General features: G+C 47.2%; 1 protein-coding gene and 1 long non-coding RNA gene across 2 annotated transcripts in view; both read left to right on the top strand.

Moving 5' to 3' along the window:
- The window catches only part of WWC1 (WW and C2 domain containing 1), a 142,840-nt gene that overhangs the window by 17,792 nt on the left and 110,391 nt on the right, over positions 1-14,657 (top strand). The window lies entirely within an intron of this gene.
- Positions 12,019-13,406, top strand: LOC123637988. The gene is made up of 2 exons (XR_006735132.1): positions 12,019-12,532; positions 12,849-13,406. It is a non-coding gene; the product is annotated as an uncharacterized LOC123637988 (long non-coding RNA).

Raw genomic sequence — 14,657 nt, 5'->3', positions numbered from 1 at the left:
AAAACCTCTCACTTCCCTCCCTGCTCCCCGGCTTTCTCTTGCCTTTGCATAAGCCCCGTGTGCCCTCGCCTGCTGACCCTCCCTCCCTGCGCTGCCACCCCAGCCTACTCCGGCTAAATGGCCACCTCTTCCTAGCAGCCTTCCTGGCTTCTTCATCCTAGCCTGTGTAGGGGCCTCTGTGCATCCTCCTCATGCGAATCTGCTGCGTAGCAGTTGTGTTTTCCTGTCTGAGGGCTCCAGGGAACGGCGAGGCATCCTGTCCGGGCTCCCCAGGCCCAGCACGGAGTTTTGCCTGAGGTCCGTACTAATAAATGATGAATACAGGGGAAGGGGTCCGAGCAGCGATGGGAAAGCCACAGAGTAGGGGTGGTGAATGGATGCTTCCCATGAAGAAGCTGCCACTTTCTGACTCTTCTTCTGGTCAGCCTGAACCCCTAGGTCAAGTTTGCAGCCAGAGGGGAAACGTTAGACCCAGGGAGAGGCCAAGGCTCTGACTGGCAGCAGGCACAGTCCGCCCGCTTGGGGCCGAGGTGTTGCCAGTGGAAGCGCAGCTCCCTGTCTGTCCCAGGAGGACTCCACAGCCTGTGATTCCTCCTGTTGTAGAGAAACAGCCTAAAGGACAGTTTTCCAGCCTCAGGCCTGACCCCAAACCCAGGGCAGCTGGAATGCTCAGGCCTCCCTCTTTTCAGGCAGGAGGCGTTAGAGAATAGGACTACTGGACCATGAAACACCCAAGAGTCCTTTCCCCCAACGTTTCTCAGAGTTTGCTACCGTGATTTTCCATGCGAGGCTTGCGATTGCTATTTGCCAAACCAGCAAGTGTTGACCCAACAGAAACCAAACAAAGATTCCAGAAGCCCTAGACAGACTGTCTTCATCGCGTTGGTAGAGGGAGAGCCAGGTGCCCGTGGGGATTGCAAGGACGCTGCCCATCACCTAGCTCTGAAAAACAAAATGTGTTTCCGTATTGCTAACAGCTTGAGCGCCAGAAACCTGCTGTACCAGTCCCGGCTGCCTCCTGGAGCTGGCTCCCGTATCTGAGTGCATCTGGGGCCTTTGGGAGCTGGCTGGGGGCGGAGTGGCTTTGGGACTCTAAGGTTAGGCCAGACTGCTGTGACAGCAGGGGATTCAGCCCCGGAGGTCAGGGTGAGGGTGGTCTGCCTTCTCCGTCTGTGGTAGGCTCAGAACCTTCCCTGGTACCTTGAAAAGGAAGGAGGGAATTATGGGCAGCCGGGCAGAGCAGCTGGGGGCTTCTCGAGTTGGCAAAAGGGACATCCCGCTTTCATTGAACGCTGACTGTGTCAGAGCCCTTCCAACCTTTGCTGTGCTTGTGAGATTTTAGGCAGTCACGGAGTTTTCTGTCATGCTTTTTATGTGAGGATGTTATTTCTGAACCCACTCCCTGTCTCTTCCCTTCTCCCCAAATTACTCTTGATTTGCCTCCAGGAGGAAGACACTACAATGTTATCATTTGGTTACGATTTCATATTCAAACAGGAATAAAGTGACAATAAAGTTCAAAAATCTTGTCAGGGGCTGTGGAAACCTCAGCCAGCAGTAGTGACAGCCGCAGTGGACTGAGGGGTTTTACGTACATTTACTTGTTCCCTTGTGCTCACCTCCCAGAGGAGGCAGCTGAGGCCCAGAGAGGTTAGGGGAACTTACCAAGGTCACACAGGAAGCTGGCAAGAGGGCTGAGGTTTCAGTCCGGAGCTCTCTTGGCTCCACAGGCTAGCGCTTGCCAGGGCTGCGTGGTCTCTTCAAGGTAGTTGGCGCGTGTTGATGTAACATCACTAACGCTCGTTGGGTTCCCTGCCATTTCTCAGAGCATTTGTCTGCGTGTCCTGATTTGAGAATTAGTTAAGCTCTCGCACTCTCCAGGGTGCAGCGGCTGGAATTCAGGCGCTGGAGGAAGTTCCTGCCTCCTTCCTGGAGCCCACAGCCGGATCCCACAGACCTGCTCTGTAGGGCGGTGGGGACAGGAGGTGTGGCCCGGGGGATTGGCAGCCGGGCCAGGGCGTGCAGAGCAGGCAGGGTTGCAGTGACCCACCAGGCACTGAACCCAGGCCTCCCCCTGCCAAGGCCTCCTCTCCAGTTTCCTCTTTGCCTGCTGCCCTCTTAGGATCTGTAGCTATTTGGGAATGTGAGCACAGAGGCCTTTTCAAGAAAGAAAGAGTCCCACTGTCCGGCATTCCCAGTATCCTAGCTCACTGGGGAGATAAAAAGGCCAGATTACGTGGGAAGGAGAGGCCAGTGTACCAGGACAGTTCAGATCTAATTGCTAATGACTCCTGGATTATGTCCTCCCAAATGTCCCCGTTTTCCTTCAGAGGCACTGCCTGCCTTTGTGAGGGACCGTGCGGCGTTGAATGATGCGTTATCAGTGCAATGCAATAGCCCGATGACGTCATGAAAACCCTCGCTTTCTGAGAACACGTTCACGGGCAAGAATGCAGCGCTGGAGAGCTCCAAGGGCTCCGTACGCAGCAAAACCCAGCTTTTATTGTATCACCCCTGGCTTTATTGGCCCTTTGTTCCTTTTCTCTTTGACCAAGGCTGATTTTTTTTTTTTAACTTTCTGATTAGAAATCTGTAGTTGAAGCCCGCTAATCACCTCTTTGGCTTGGCATACAGACCAAGCAAAATCCATGGCACTTTATCCATTTGCAAGTGTTCTCTCGGTCCCAGAAGTCCAGAAATGTAACCAACCCCCAGTTTTTTTTTTTTTATTAGATTGTTATTCAGGATAATTCCTACTGTAATTACAATAATAAAGATTCTGAGGTTTATTACACAGATATTTTTCCTGTTTACTATTGAAAAACTTAATTTATTTTTCATGGTGGTAAAATATACATGACATAAACTTCTCCATTTTAACCATTTTTAAATGTACAGTTCAGTGGTGTTAAGTACATTCATATTATCGTGCAATCACCACGATCACCCGTCTCCAGAACTCTTTTCATCCTGCAAAACCGAGACTCTATACCCATTAGATAGCAATTCCCCACCCCTCCTCCCACCCCCAACCCCTAGCAGCCACCATTCTACTTTCTGTCTCTAGCTATGATTTTGACTACTCTAAGTACTTAATATAGGTGAAATCTTATATATTTGTCTTTTTGTGACTGGCTATTTCAGTTAGCGTAATATCCTCAAAGTTCATCCATATCGCAGCATGTAACGGCACCTTATACTTTTTTAAGGCTGAATCATATTCCATGGTGTGGACAGACCACATTCCACATTCTGCTTATCTGTTCATCCATCAGTGGACGCTAGGGTTGTTTCCACATTTTGACTGTCGTGAGTAATGCTGCTATGATCATGGATGGATACACTGGTATCTCTTGAAGACCCTGCTTTCATTTCTTTTAGGTATATACCCAAAGGAAGAATTGCTGGATCAAATGGTAACTATGTTTAGTTTTTTGAGGACCTGCCCTGCTGTTTTCCACAATGGCTGCATTCCCAGTTCCCACCGGAATACACAAGGGTTTCAGTTTCTCCACATCCTCACAAATGCTTATTACATTTGTTTTTGTTTTTTCCAATAGTAGCCATCACAAGGGGTGTGAATTAGTATCTCATTGTGGTTTTGATTGCATTTCCCCCAAAATTAGTGATGGTGAACATCTGTACATACACGTTTTTAAAAGCCACTTCCTCCTGTCATTTCAAAGCTAGAGTGCAATAGAGTGTGATGTTCAAGGAGCTGAATCTTAGAAGCTAAATCCTGTCTCATCTCCTTTGTGGCTTTGAGTCAGCTCCCACAGTTCTCTGTGCTTCAGTTCCCCACCCTTAAAAATGCAATAAGTGACCTGATCTCATTGGGCTTCCGGGAGGACACAATGAATTGATACAGATAAGTCCCACAGCACGGTTCATGTGTTTGGTGAGTGCTGGACATCGGTGCTGCCAGTGGACAGCAGCATCTGGTGCCTTCCCTTTTCTGCGGATGGTTTGCTTCTCTGCCTAGTCTTTTTCAAGTGGGGCAAAGGCCTTGGGAGGTTGAAGTGAGACGGTGGCTGGAACCTGGTGGGTTTTCACACCCCAAGGGTGGCTATGTCAGGGGAGGATCAGGGCCGGCCTCTGTGTCCCTCCCGAAACTTGGTAGTGTCTGGTTTGGAGAGTGAGTGTCTGCAGAGCTGGCAGCCGGAAGATGGGAGCGAGGGCTGGGAAAGGAGTGGAAAGGGAGCTAGCTGCTCCCGCAGCCAGTAACGGTCAGAGCAAATAACCGTCTGGGTGCTGAATGGTTCCTAATTGCCTTAAGTTGCAGCTGTTAGCGAAGGGTTTATGTTCCTACATGTGTTACCACGGGATACTGCACCCTGTGGGCTTGGATGACTGTCCTCGGGCCCCAGTGCCCTGAGTCTCAGCACGAGGGCCTCCACGGAGGCCCCACCTGGTAGGACATCACCCTCATCCCAGAGAGATCAGGGTTCCCCGTCCCTGTGGTTAATTCCAGGACCATCAGCAGGACCCTGGGCTACAGCTTCCCTTTCGCTTCCCAGAGCAGATTCCCGAAGTGCTCACTCTCCCCTAGGGAAGACGTCCTGGGAGAAAGACATCTCCATCTCTGATTCTTCCCTAAATCCTAACCCAATTTCCTCAGCAAGGCAGGAAAAGCAGATGTACTGAAGGGAGGGAGAACTTCCTCCTCTTCCCACCTTCACCTGGTTCACTTCCTTCCCAGGGCGCAGCTCAAAAGTCAGTTCCCTAAGGAATCATTTCCCCACCTCCCTGAATGGGGCCAGGTTCAGGGTTCATATTGTCTTATAGTGCAATACTATTCCTTTGAATTTTTGATTGTTCAATTGTAATTGGTTAATACCTCATGTTATTTCTGTGTAATGTCAGCCCAGGACTTTTCTAGACCAGCATTTCTCAAAGTGTGGTCCCTGGAAGTCCCTGCAATCCTCTCAGGAGACCTACAAGGTCAAAACTCCATAATAATACTAAGAAGTTATTTGCCGTTTTTACTTTTAACCTCATGAGAGTCCAGAGACTAGATGGCATGTGATTTTGAAACAGACTGATGTAAAAGCAGCTTTTAGGACTCAGCTGTCTTTTATTAAGCCATACATTAAGGAGATTGGCAAAGATGTAAAATAATGCCACTTTCTCATTAATTGGGGTGGGTATTGGAAAATATTTTAAAAGTTTGAGAACTGCTATCCTCCTAGAAAAGAGGTCAGAAACTTTGTCTAGGACTAGACAGTAAATATTTTAAGGTTTGTGGACCATACCCTCTCTGTCTTAACTGTTCAACTCTGTAGAATGAAGCAGCCATAGATAATTTGTTAACACATGAGCATAACTGGGTCTCAATAAAAACTGTATTTACAGAAATGGGCAAGGAATGGATTTGGCCTGCAGGCCATAGTTTGCCAAAGTTGAGTTTAACATAACAGTAGATGAGATGCTACAGAAAAAAAAGATCAGTGAACATGAAGTCAGGACAATAGAAAGTATCCAAACTGAAGCAAAGAAAGAAAAAAATGGTCAGAACCTCAGCATTTTATGGGGCATTATTAAGCAGTCTAAAAAATATGTATTTGTATTCCCAAAAGGAAAGGAGAAAGATTGGGGAAGAAAATATATTTGAAGACATATGGCTGAAAAATTCTAAAGTTGATGAAAATCCTGCTCTAGACGATATAAGCTTTAAGAGGGTAGGAGCCGCATTATATTGTAGATTGCTTTATCGCTAGCACTTAGCACAGGCCTGCTGCTTAACAAATGCTTGATAGTATTAATAGAAATAATTTTTAGCTGCTGGTAGTACAGGTCATAAATAACAGTGGCTTAACCTCAAGATAGATGTTACTTCTTTAGGCAGGGCCAGGGTGGTGGCACCACATTGTCATCAGGGACCCAAGTTCTGTATGCCTTTCTGCTCCACCATTCTTAGCACATGACTTCCATCCTTAAACTCACCTCATGGCCTAACAAAGCTTAAAAACAAGCCTCAAGGGGATTAAGCTCTTCAGCCAATACGTTAACTGCCCATCAGAACAAAACTTAAGATTCTTTAAAGAAATAATGCAAGATTTAGATTCTCAACAACTTAGTATTCACTCTGTCCAGCATAGACTAGAAAAGGTAGTTGTCTTATGAAGGAAGACAGTCAATAGAAACAGACCCAGACATGGCAGAGATGTTGGAATTAGCTGAAGATGGCTTTAAAACAATTATAATAGATACGTTTAAGGATTTAAAGGAGAAGACATCAGTAGGGAAGTGGCACAAAAATTCTAGATGAAAACTGCAATATCTCAGATGAAAAATTTGCTAGTTGAGTCTAACATAACAGTAGATGATATGGTACAGAAAAAAAAGATCAGTGAACGTGATGTCAGGTTTGAAAGTATCCAAACTGAAGCAAAGAAAGAAAAAAAGCTGAAAAAAAAGGTCAGAACCTCAGTGATTTATGGGACATTATTAAGCAGTCTAAGAAATGTGTATTTGCATTCCCAAAAGGAAAGGAGAAAGAGAGATTGGGGAAGAAAATATATTTGAAGATATATGGCTGAAAAATTCCAAAGATGAATAAAATATCAACCAACAGATCCAAGAAGCTCAACAAACATAGGATAGCCCTGTGGAAAACCGCACCTAGACCCGTCATAATCAAATTGCTGAAAACAAACGATGAGGAAATCTTGAAATCATCTAGAGAATAACATACAGGGGAACAATAAGGGTTACGTAAGGAGAACAATAAGAATACCACTGCCTTCTCAGCAGAAACAATGCAAGCCAAAATATAATTGAATTATATCTTTGAGGTGCTGAAAGGGAAAAGTACTGTCAACCTACAATTCTATATCTGACCAAAAATGTCCTGAAAACATAAAGGTAAAATCTAAACATTTTCAGGTAAAATAAAAGCTGAGAGAAAGTATCACCAGCAGAGTTACACAATAAGAAATGTTAAAAGAAATTCTTCAGGCTGCAGGAAAATGCTATCAGGTGGAAACTTAGATCTACATGAACAATTAAGAGCAACAGAAATATAAAAGCCTTTTTAAAATGTCTTCATTTCTTTGAAAGATAATTGACTGTTCAGAGCAAACATAATAATGGTACACTGTGGATGAGTTTTTTTAAAAAGCAGAAAAGGAAGAAAAAAGAATCAAGAAATAGATGAGACAAATAGAAAACAAATGGCAAGTTGGTAGACTTAAATCTAACTATATCAATAATTCATTAAAAGTAAATGCACTAAACACTTTAATTAAAAAGTAGAAAAAAAAAGACCAAGACTCAAGGATATAGGCTGCCCATAAGAGATTCATTTTAAATATAAATACACAGGTAGGTTAAAAGTAAAAGAATAGGAAAGATATACCATAGAAATACTAATCAAAAGGAAACTGGAAAGGCTATCATAATGTCATACAAAGAGAGAGCTTTTATAAAAATAGGCTGATTCATCAAAAAGACATAACAGTCCTAAATGCGTAGGCACCTAGTAGCTGAGTTCAAGTGCATGAGTAAGTGACCGGATCCAGTAGAGCAGGCTTTGTAGCTCTTCGCAGGGGGCAGGACCGAGGGAGCCATTTCCTCATTCCTGTCCCAATCTCCTTTGAGTCAGCGGCAAAGACCAAAGTGGGTAGAGAAGCAGGCTGGACTCCATGGCCTCATTCGTGCTCAGCATTGAGACCATGTGTGCCTCTGAGACAGCAGGCCCCGGGGCCCTCTGACCCTGGGGAGGAGCCCTTACAACCAGTTCCTACAGGGTACTCTACCCCCAGCGCTTCTCGCCAGGAAGAGAGTTTTCTGGAACCTGCCAAGCTCACGTGGGATGGCACTCAGGACTTGGGGTCACATTGTGAGGCTGGAGACGGCTGGGGTCCTGGAATGATGGGCGGGTGGGATGTGTGTTGGTCACCAGGAACTCCAGGCGCCCTAGGACACAGGAGAAGGTGGCAGCGTCTGTCCTTAGGCTGGGCCTGCCATTCAGATGCGGAAAGGAGCTGAGTCAGCTCCAGGTGGGGGAGGGGCCGGGGAGGGGAATTTTTAAGCAATGATGAAAAGTTGCCTGGAAGAGGAGGAGGAGAAGAAGGTTCCCCGATAGGGCGTGTCTGGTTGGCAAAGAATTCCATTGTTTTCGGGCAGTCCCATTTGCACCGACAATCTACTTGTGAGCAATGATTTCTTTCTCTTTTTACTTCTTAAAAAATTGTGGCAAAACACACATAACACAAAATGTACCATCTTAACCATTTTCAGGGGTTCCGTTGAGTGGTGCTGAGTATGTTCACGTTGTTGTGGACCCATCACCCCATCCATCTCCAGAACATTTCATCTTCCTAAACTGGAGCTCTGCACCCCTTACACAGTGCCTCCCTCTCCCTCCCTCCTGCAGCTCCTAACAACCACTTTTTTTTTTACCTCTGGCTCTATGAATTTGAGTACTCTAGGTGCCTCAAATAAGTGAAATCATATGGGATTTGACTTTTTGTGACTGGCTTATTTCAGCATAATGTTCTCAGGGCTCATCGATGTTGTAACACGCGTCAGAATTTCCTTTTTAAGGCTGAGTACTATTCCACCGTGTGCTTGTATCACATTTTGTTTTTCCGTTCATCTGTCCATGGATGCTCGGGTTGCTCTCACCTTCTGGCTATTGTGAGTCATGCCGCTGTGTACAGCAGTGATTTCTTCTTCTTTTTAAGGCAGCGAGGTGAGTACGAGGGTAGGAATTAGTGGTTCAGGACATCTACACTTCACATTTCTAGAGACACAGGATGAAAATAAGCTTCTGGGAAAGTGTATCCTTGCAAATCTGAAGGGACAGAGCTGCCAGGAGCCTTTGGGAGTTGAATTCTTTGGACTCGTTCCTACCCTCTACCCATCCTTTGCCCTTTGTGGTCCCCAAGGCCACTGTTGGAATGAAGGTGCCATTTCTTGCCCTGGCTGTTGTGACCATCAACTAACAGGGTGGCCAGACTCCAAGATGATTTTCTAGCAATCTGGTGGTGCAACTACTTCGAGAATTTTCTTCTACAGGGCTTTCCAGTCCAAAGTGCTGCCCTTCTCTGAAATTGCTCATGGTTCCCCAAGGCCCACAGAAAACCCCGAAACCTTTTAGCATGACTCAGGGCCCCCACTGGCCTTCCCCGTCCCTCTCCCTCTCCTTCTCTCCATTCCTACATTTACTGATTGGTTCGTTTGTTCCCCGGGTCCTGTGTTTTTGTGCTTGTCTGATACTGACTCACTCGGATAGTGTGCTCAAGGGCCCAGCATGTCTAAGGACAGGAATGTTTATGATCAGAAAAATTTTACCTTTTGGGGTCCCCCTAGCTCTTCATGGCAACCTTGTGAGGTAAATTGTTTCATCCCCAATTGACAAGTTAGGAAATTGAGCTTCCGAAGTTCAGAGAAATGGGTCTGTAATTAGGGTCCTTGGATCAAATTCAGAACCAGAACTGGATGGAGTGTTTCTCGGAGTGAGATCGCCGGGCAGCTGGAGGTGGCAGGAATTAATGCCCAGGGACTCTGGGCCTGCTTTCTCTATGTAGGTAAAGAGGGGACCCTGCTGGGGCTGAATTTGACTGAAGAACCATGAAAGGCCAGACTTCGTAGATACTCCCTTGGCGGAAGTCTGGGTGTAAAATGAGGTGGTGTAGCAGTAAGCTGGCTGCTTTCTCCTTTCTGGAAGGATACGCAATGAGAATATAAGCTCGTGTTGAAAGGACTGCACTTCCCATGTTATAGAGAACCCAGGAGTGAGGGGAAAGCCTTACCAAAATACGTATTCATGCTGGTAGATTCTGAATACTTGGCTGGGTGGTTCGGGAGTTAGAGCAAATGGGTGGAGGTGGACTCCTTCCTCGAGCGTGCAGCCCACTGAAGCTCTGCAGCTGAAAACAGTGGGATCAAAACACCTGCAAAGGGTTGACTGACTTGCTCAGGGTCACCCAGGCGACAAAAAGCTGGGCTGGGCCTCGCACAATTTAGTATCCAAGTTCAGTGCTTCTTCCGACACATCTGCCATTTGGAGGCCACGTAGTGCAGTAGAAAGAGCATGGACTCTTTCCACTTTGGCATCGTTTGCGACTTGGGCCGGGTTAGCTAGCCTCAGTGATCCCATGTGCAGAGTGTGCACAGTAATATATGCCTTACTGGGCTGTCATGAAGACTGGTGAGGCAGTTAGGTCAAGCTGTCAGCAGGGCCTAGAAAGAGGTGGTCGTGAACTATGCTGTTTCCTGGGAGTCCTTGCTTCAATTCGTGGTGCTTGGGACTTGCCCCACGTGGTCAAGACTCTCACTTGATCTTGACCGATAGAGACTATAGTGATGGAGGTGCTGTCACCCTAGAAGAGTGGCAGGGTCTGATAAGACATGAATGCCACACGATGGCAGTCACCCCTTCTTTTCCTATTAGAGCATTTCCACTGTCTTGCGATCTTGGAGTGGGTGTGGGGAATTTTTTCACTGCCTTTTCCCCAAAAGTACTTGCATGACCTCAGTGTCTGGTGACTCTGTTTGCTGTGGCGCCTGCTACCCCGTCTGTCAGCCCAGCCAGCATCCCCCCGGGGCTGGCTACCCATCTCCAGTAAAGCAGACATCCCTCCTTGAGCAAATCAGCTTAGGCTGGCACTACAGGTGGACTTACCGCTCTTTCCCTCCTGGTAAGTTGGCCTTGCCCTCTGGCTCCCCCTTGGGAAGGTACTTGTTTCTTCCCTCCCCCTTGGTGCTACCTCAGTCAGGAAGAAAGTTCCAGCCAAGAGTTTCCAGGAGGCCACTTGATTGCATTGCTAGCCGATAACCCAACTGACCCTGGAGCAGAGACCTACAGTTTCGTGTTATACTTAGGATTTAAGGTACGCTGGCCTCATGGCTCAGAGAAAGACTGTGAAAGCCTGGTTATGCTGAGCCCGAGTTGGACATCACCTAGAAGGCTTTGAGGTTTTTCTCTTCCAACATGAGCTTATTTTCTTATTTTCTATATTTGAAAGGACTCCTTCTTGTGAGGCAGAACTTCAAAGGAAGCATTCCAGGCCACACTTCCTTTTGGTAAACCTTAACCAGTGTAAATGTTTACTTTTGTGTTGTAAATCCTGGGAGGTGGGGAGGTGGGGGGAAGGAATGTCAGAAGCAGGTGTCCTGCCAGCAAAAGTTAAAACTTAATCTGCTGTTTGGGGTGTTTAGGGGGAGGGGAGTGTTTATAATTAATGAGCCATGCTAATGACCCTGAAATCAGAACCTTCCTGCCAGGTTCTGCGAATTCCTGGACCCCCTGGAAAGACAGAGCCTTTAGGAAAACCCACCTCGCTGCTTCTCCTATTGAGGAAGTCAGTGCATGAAAATGAGGAGAATGATCAAAACAATAATTGGAAGGGTGGAAAGATAAACAAAGGGGAAAGTGAAATGATGTAAAACAATATTACTTAAAAACCGTGGCTTTAGTTAAAAATGCAAATCCTAAAAAAGATGACTAAAAGAGAAGTTTCCATTCCCCTGCTGCCCGCGCTCAGCTGGGCCCCTGTACCGCACCCAGGAACATAATGTGACACACTGGGGGTCTCTGGGGTTGGCCTGGGACCCACGCTCTCTAGGAAAAAGTTTCCACTTGCTGCCTTAGAAACCCTCCCTTGGAAGAAAGCCTTGAAATAGTGGGACATTCTGTAGAGTGAGGCCACTCACAGGTGGTGTAACTTGGGCAAAGCCATTCACCTTCTCTGGGCCTCAGTTTTCTTATCAATGAAATGGAGCCGACAATAGGCACCTTCAGAATTATGTGGATTAATTGGGGTCGTATTTGCTCCGCACTGTGGTTATCACTCCTGGGGGCACTGTTGTTACCTCCATTTCTGTGATGTGTGTATGGAATGTGCTAGAAGGGGAGGGGGTTGTGGGAAGTGATCCTAAGACCTCCTTCCACCCCACAGACACTCACTCACAGAGGCCCCTTCTGCCTTTCTCTGTCCTCTGCTCCTCTGGAAGGGGTTGGGCTGATGGGGGAGCAGAGGGAGGATGCAATGAGGGTGAGGGTGGCCCTGACAGGTGGCCGGCAGCAATTGACAGGTGGCCGGCAGCAGTCGGGGTCTGATTGAGGCAGCCAGGGATGGGGGTAGCATTGGCCCCTCCTCACTCTCCTCCTCTCTAAAGCCGCTGAATCTTCTGACTATGAGAAGCAGCTGATACATCCAGAATCCTCTACAACCAGTCCCTCCCCTCTCCTCCCTAGAAGCCTCCATCCCCAGAGCTGCCAAGGAGTGAGCTGGTGACTCACCCAGCCACCCCCCACCCCACCCCCCCGTGTCAGAGCGCCCACCCCTGCACACACCCCTGGTGGGGGAGACACTTGAGAACCACAGCTCTGCCTCTTCCTCACTGCAGCCTTGCAGGCAAAGGCAACAAAACCAGCAAACGGCCAAAATAACTCTCCCTGGGAGCTGCACAGACAAGTTATGGGGCACCCAGGCCATGGAGACGAGACTAAGGCAGCGCTGCAGGTGCTCTTAGGGAAAGAAGTCCCAGAGATATGATGGAGCAGACAGCGAGATTAAGAAGAGTATGTTTTGTGTTTGAAAAAATGGGGTTAAAAATACACATTCACATCGACTAGAGTTTTTATAGTTCCAAGGAATTATTAGTATCTATTCCAGAGAAATGTTTGGCGCACACGGTATTAAAATAGCTGCTGGTCCAGGTCCACCCTTTGAAAGCTTGTGTTCACTACAGCACACCTCTCCCGCGTCCCTTGGTTACCTGCCTGGGTGGTGCTGGGATTTGAGTTTGCAAAGCCAGGTCTACTGAGAGTGAGTTGAGGGAGAAGGTGTGTGTCCTATAATGTCATTAATCAGTTTCGTTTGTTTCACTTGTTAAAGTCTTCAAATCAGGGGTGCAGCTCATCAATGCTCCTGGCCGTCGCCATCGTTGCTGACACAGGCACAGACGGCGTTGTTCCTGCTCATGTAACTGGATGGCTGTGGCCCCTCTGTGTTTTAATCAAAAACCGTGGAAGCACCTTATTGAAAAACTTTCCTTGACATCAGCTGATAAAATCAAGAAGGCACCAGAATCAAAACTCAAAGTAATTGTCAGTGGCTCGGAAGAAAATCGCAGAGATGTTATCAGGGTTCCCTTTTAAGAAATGCTGCCTCAACATCCCGGCACAAAGAATGACACTGTGAGAGCCACGCAGGTGCCGATGACTCAGAGCTGGGAAGGGGCTGGCTCCTAAGAATACCTTAGCTCGTTTATTTCACTTACAGCTTTCTTTTCACATGTGCAAAACAGAATCATGTAGTAAAATCCATGTCTAAATAAGTCTAGATGAATGTTCTCAACACATACAAATATTCTAAGGTAAAGAAATCCCTGGGTCATAGTTTATTGGCAGTGTTTTTCTTTCTTGTATGTGGAATAAACCTGTTTATAAGTGATGCTTTGTTAGCGATGAGGTAGAATGTGTTTGATCAGTGTGTATCTGTGTATATGTGTATGCATGTGCACCGGGTTCGTATATATGCTGACGTGTCTACGAAAACATTTCTGGAAGGACACACAGGAAATTTTAACTTTCCTTTTAGTTTAGGGGCTTGCATTGGTAGATGAGGATGGGAAAGTTTTTTGTTGCTTGTATTTGTGGGTTATTTTTGTATGTTTTTGGTTTTTTTATTTTACTTTTGTAAAAAAAAAAAAAAAGGTAGGGTGGGGTGGGGGAACTTGTCAGGTCTCAAGCCCCATCTCAGACTTCCTGCCTTCAGCATCTCTGGGGATGGGACCCCAGGTGCTGGGCAGCTGGGTTTGGTTCTCCGTCTAAGCAAGCTGGACGCCAGCCAGCAGCTCCAGAGGACCAAGAAGCTCATCAGGGTTTCAAAGAAACTACTGACTAATTAGCTAACCAATTAACTATCTTCTTGCCCTCCTCCCTCCCTTTCTCCCCTCCTTCCTCAGACGTTTTTTGAGTTCCTCCTCTGTGCATAGTGTCACAGGACCACCTACACAACCTTCCTTTCCCTTCTGGCACTGGGGAGGTGCAGGGCATTGGGGGACCATTTTGCACTAGAGGTGTCTGGAAAACTTGTATCCTTACGATCCTCCACCATCTCTTCGTGGCTCTTATGCCTGTAAATGTGCCCTCCCTGCTGTGGCTTCCCCTGCTGGCAGGGTCTCGTTGGGAGGCCAGGTGTTGCTTTAGCAGGTTCCTAATGATGGGCAGCACCTCTGTGAACTTTGCAACCCAGAGCTGTTAGTCCACAAAGCCGAGTGTGGTGTGCTGGTGTGGCTGCAGGGCTGCCCTGAGGACAGGGTGCAGAAGGACATTGGAAAGAGGCCAGCCCTCCACCCTCCAGGCTCCACCTGCACAGCTTCCCCGACCCCCATCATCCCAGGTCCATCATCCTGGGGACTTCGAAACTGCCAAAGTTCCCTAGCTGATTTCCTTGCTTTTTTAAAAACCTTAGCCTCTCCCTCCATTCCATTCTCCAAGATGATCTTATTGCAAGTTCCTTATAGAAACACAGTCTAATCATGCCATCCCCTGGCATAAAACACTTTCATGCTCTGTCACGGCTCTTGAAATCTACTCTCCCTAACATGGCCCACAGGACACTCAATTTAGGGCTTACTCTGGTTTAGCCTCTCCAGCCCCAACCTGTTCCCCTGCCCAGCCCCACCCCCACCCCGCCCTG

Source organism: Lemur catta, chromosome 5, assembly GCF_020740605.2.
Source record: "Lemur catta isolate mLemCat1 chromosome 5, mLemCat1.pri, whole genome shotgun sequence".
In the NCBI taxonomy this organism is placed as follows: Eukaryota; Metazoa; Chordata; class Mammalia; order Primates; family Lemuridae; genus Lemur; species Lemur catta.
This window is presented reverse-complemented; position numbering and strand designations above follow the sequence as displayed.